Genomic DNA, 4906 nt, shown 5'->3' with positions numbered 1-4906 from the left:
AAGAACTATGCCAATGAATACTAATCCAGTAATTTCGAGAACAACAACAACAAGACCTTTGTAAAAAGGGATTGTTATTGTTGGGTCAAAAGTATGGTTTATGCTTTGCTTTTCTAGGAAATTGTAGTTTTCTGTAATGTTATATGTGTTTACGGTTGTGTTTACGGCCGTAAATAGTTCACGGCCCATGTCTCATATATATATATATATATATATATATATATATATATATATATATATATATATATATATATATATATATATATATATATATATATATATATATATATATATATATAGGGTGAGGAGTGCATGTGGGTTTAAGGCTAAGAGTAGAGGACATAAGAGAAGTGAGAGAAAGGAGCATAAGTGTGTGTGAACCTTGTAAGGGAACTTCATTCATGTCATCAATTCAACAATATTCATATTCTTCTTCTTCTCCTTCTTTTCTAATTTGATTCGGCATCATCCGTTTGATTGGGATTCCGCACCATCAAACGGATTTGATTGATACACAAGCAGATAGGGGACTTACAAGTAGTATCAGAGCAATGATTGTATCAATCATTTTGTCACATCTGGAGCATATTTGATCTTATTTTTGAAGGATTTTTAAGTTTTTGGATAGATCTTTGAAAAATAAGGGGGTTCGTTCTTCGCGTTTTTCATAGAAACGGATTTTTGATCGAGTTTTTGGAGCAAAAAGTGTGAAAAACGTCGTTTTTCTTCACATCCTTTGAAGGGTTTACGACCCGAAGTGAGTTTACAGCCTTAGAGTTTTCGGCCTCGGTTTATAGCTCAGCATCCTCGCACGTGTATGGTTCACAGACGTTTACGGCTCGGGGGTTTGCGGTCTTCATTGTACGGCCAGACTCGTGTATCCGGCTTCAGAGTTTACCGCTTAGGAGCGGTTCTCGCTTTGTTCTCTGCAGTAGGAGTCCTCGCAGCATACACATCAAAAAAAAGGTGGGAGTTTTGGGGTTGTCAGGGATCAAACCCGGGTCCTCATGTTCATCAACCCTCAGCCTTTCCAAGTGATCTAGCTTGCTAGATGGTTTTCTCCTCCCAAATTTAATTCAAAAGGATTCCTTTCTCGGTTCCTATTTTCGCTATATTGTCACTTTCAGCCCAAAAATCAATTTCTTTTAAATTTAAAATCCATTTTCAACCAAAAATTTTAGTTTTTAATTTTTGACTTTTGACCTCAAATTTTGACTTTGACTTTTCAAGTTTGACCTTTGACTTTAAACTTTGACTTCTCGTTTAACTTTCAAATTTTCAAATTTAGCTTTTCGGTTTGACTTCTAAGTTTGACTTTTAAATTTGACTTTTAAGGTTAACTTTTGACGTTTTAAGTCAAAGAGCATATTTTTAAACAATGAGTTCTTCAAAAATTTTGGTCACTAAAAATTCTTGCTCTCAAACTTGAATTAATATTATGCGTAGAGAAATAGAGGAACTGAAAACCAATAGATATCAACTTAGGAAAGGCCAGAAACCCTTAAAAGAACAACTAGAGGCCAAAACTAAGGACTTCAGGAAGCCACATGCAGAATACAGTGACAAGTGCATTGATTTTAAATGTCTTGAACAAATATTTGTTGTTGTAACTGCTGAACTTGATGCATTAAAAGCAAAATATAAAGATTATGTATTCAACTTTAAGAAATTTGATGTGTCAAGTGAGGTAGTTGCATCGATGATTGAAAAACAATTAACATTCAAAGATAATCAAACTAAGGGGTTAGGGTATCATAGTGTACCACCTCCCTTTAATGACAACTATAACCTACCCCTTGAGACAAATGAGGAAGAAATTCCTACTCGGTTTGGCCAAACCCCTGCAACAGCTTCATTTAAGAATGAACAACTCGGACCAGCTGAGGGTGTTGAAGTGAAGAGTTCTAATGATTCTGTTACATGTGCAGGTAAAGTAGCGGAAGATGAGAATAAGGAGAACACTATTGAACAAACCAATGTCTCCTTGAACTCTGAACCTACTGCTTCTAACTCAATTACTTCTGATCATCCTGTTGTTTGTAAATACAGGCCACCAAAACAAGCAAATCAGAGTGCCTGTTGCAAATGTGCATGTGGGAACAATCAGAGACAAGGCAAGGGCACGCCACTATGGGCAAGAAGAAACAACTTCATAGTGAAGAAAAAGACTTGCTTTAACTGTGGAACACCTAGACACATTGCTAGAAATTGTCCTAATCGTGCATATGTTCCTTACTACGCACAAGGCTGGCAAAACACACCAAGAGGGAGATACTTTAAAAGAAACCCTTCGAGGCCACATTCAAACAATGACAACTGGAATGCCATGAAGAAAAAGAATTCAACTCCCAAGGCCAAGAATCCAACTCCTAAGAACAAAAAGGGAATGTCGGCGAAGTAGTCCAATCCAAGCGATGCACTAATGAAACAATGATCGGTTAGGTCAAAGCCATATCGACGGCCAGCTTCAAGTTCAAAAGCAAGTACTGAGGCACCCATTGGATTAAAAGAAATGGGTTAAACTGTCACACCCCGGTCGTCGGCGGAAACACCGGGTAGTGTAACGTCATTTTTCGTATCATAGTTATATAACATACATTGAACAATACTGTAACAACTCAAGTTTTCAAACAAAATTTGCATTTTTAAAACATAAATATTTCCATTAAAAACCAAGGCATAAACAGTTTAATTATTCAGTCAATACAATTATTCCAAACTGTTTATGCCTTGGTTTTTAATGGAAATATTTATGTTTTAAAAATGCAAATTTTGTTTGAAAACTTGAGTTGTTACAATTGGTATCAGAGCTAGGGCACGGGTCGATGTGTTCGACAGGGACGTCGAACCCTATAATGGGGGGTGAAAGTGGGTTAGATCTGATCCCACATCGGCTGGGAAGGAGAACTAAACATTCCTTATAAGGGGTGTGGATACCTTCCCTATCACAACGCGTTTTAAAGCTGTGAGGGCAGCAGATCCCATTAGAACTCTGCAGTTAAGCGTGCTCGGGCGGGAGTAGTACCAGGATGGGTGACCCCCTGGGAAGTCCTCGTGCCGAGTGGCCCAAAGCGGACAATATTGTGATACGTGCCAGAGGGGGATGTTACAATTGGTATCAGAGCCTTGGTTTGACTTGGTTTGAGGGATTCGGGTGCACCTTCGGGGGTAACTGAACTCAAACCGAGGATTTGAGGAAACTTTTCAAATAAAGGCATAAACTTTTGTAAATGAGTTTTGTGGTAAGCAAGAAAGAAGCAGTGTGTACGATCAGTCAGCACCCGAACGGTAAAAGATCCCCAAAATACCTTACAATATTATAAGATATGAATTGTTATGCATGCTAGAAGACTAGGTATTCATGATAGGATTAGAGTGGCCTGATTCGTGATGCCTTAGTCTAGGGAAGTTGCCTGTATGTGATGCTTTGCTAGTATGCGGGTAGATAGAGCGTATCATAAGTAGAGTACTCACTATCTGGTGTTTGGGGAGGAGGACTTGGGATGAACATTGATGCGGTGTGGTCGGTAGTATTGGGCCCGTACTACCGAGGACACCGGGTCAGTGGGAGGCCCAAGTAAGAATCCCTGGATATCTGGGACTGAGTAGGGTTGCGTGTCGAGTACGATTATACTCGGTAGAATCTCTGATAGTTTTATGTTGTATTTCAGAGATATCATGGTTAGACCGCGGCACGGGGCAAGTACGAGCGGTGTGAGTGACGAGGATATTCGTCAGATGATCCACGAGGAGGTGGCGGCGGCGATCCGGGCTGAGATCCCGGAGATGTTTGGGTCTATCAAGACCACCCTGATGGAGACGTTCGACGAGCGGTACGCCGCATTGACTGAGGCTGCAACCGCTGCAGCTACCGTAGCTGTGGCCGCTGCTAGGCCACAGGGGGGTGATTCATTGCTGTTCCGAGAGTTCAGCAACACGAAGCCACCAGAGTTCGATGGGACGCAGGATCCGATTGCTGCGATGAGGTGGATCGCAGATATAGAGGGGTGCTTCTATACTTGTTCATGCCCGGAGCACCTGAGGGTACGGTTCGCTTTGAACCAGCTCCGTCTGGGAGCGAAGGACTGGTGGAAGTTCGTGACAGCGAATTTCACTTTGGCAGAGACTACAGCGGTGACATGGGAGGGGTTTACTGCCATGTTCAGGGATGAGTACGTTCCCCCAGTGGAGAGGGAACGATTGGTGCAGGAGTTCTTAACCCTCAAGCAGGGTACCGATTCTGTTGCGGTGATTACACGGAAGTTTCATGAGAGGGCGATGTTTTGCCCTGAGCTGGTGTCCTCAGAGCAGGCTCGGATGAGCCGATACTTGGGTGTCTTGAGGAGGGATATTCGGGAGTTTGTGTCAAACTCCACTTACCATACTTTTGCTGAGCTGCAGGCGAATTCCAGGAAGCGTGAGATCGAGTTGGAGACCCAGGCTAGGGAGGAGGCCGAGTCTCAGCGGGTGGATCGGCGACCGGCTCAGTTCCAGCCGGCAGCCAAGCGGACCAAGTCCGCTGATTCGAGGACAGGAGGTTCGAAGGGTCGCACTTGCGGGAAGTGCGGCAAGAGTCATGATGGAGTATGTCGATCTGGTGCTTGCTACAAGTGTGGCAAGGAGGGGCATATTGCTAGGGAGTGCCCCAAGGGATTTTCGGTTTGCTTTCATTGCAACCAGACTGGCCATAGGAAGGCTGAGTGCCCTCAGCTTCTTCAGGGATCTGCACCTGCTGCCGGAGTTCCTGCGACTCGACCGGTGAAGGCCGAGGCCCCGAGGGCTCGGGGAAGAGCCTTTCAGCTGACAGCGGAAGAGGTCCGCGCTGCGCCCGATGTTGTGGCAGGTATGTTGTAATTCATGTAATTATTTTAATGTCGATATGTTATGCTTATGTTATTATACGCGT

The 4906-nt window shown here is 43.0% G+C and overlaps 1 pseudogene; it reads left to right on the top strand.

Moving 5' to 3' along the window:
- Positions 1–2948: 2948 nt before the first annotated feature.
- LOC111895444 (5S ribosomal RNA) lies at positions 2949–3066 on the top strand (annotated as a pseudogene).
- The last annotated feature ends 1840 nt before the right edge of the window (positions 3067–4906 follow it).

This window comes from Lactuca sativa, chromosome 3 (genome assembly GCF_002870075.4).
Source record: "Lactuca sativa cultivar Salinas chromosome 3, Lsat_Salinas_v11, whole genome shotgun sequence".
NCBI classification, from domain to species: domain Eukaryota; kingdom Viridiplantae; phylum Streptophyta; class Magnoliopsida; order Asterales; family Asteraceae; genus Lactuca; species Lactuca sativa.
This window is presented reverse-complemented; position numbering and strand designations above follow the sequence as displayed.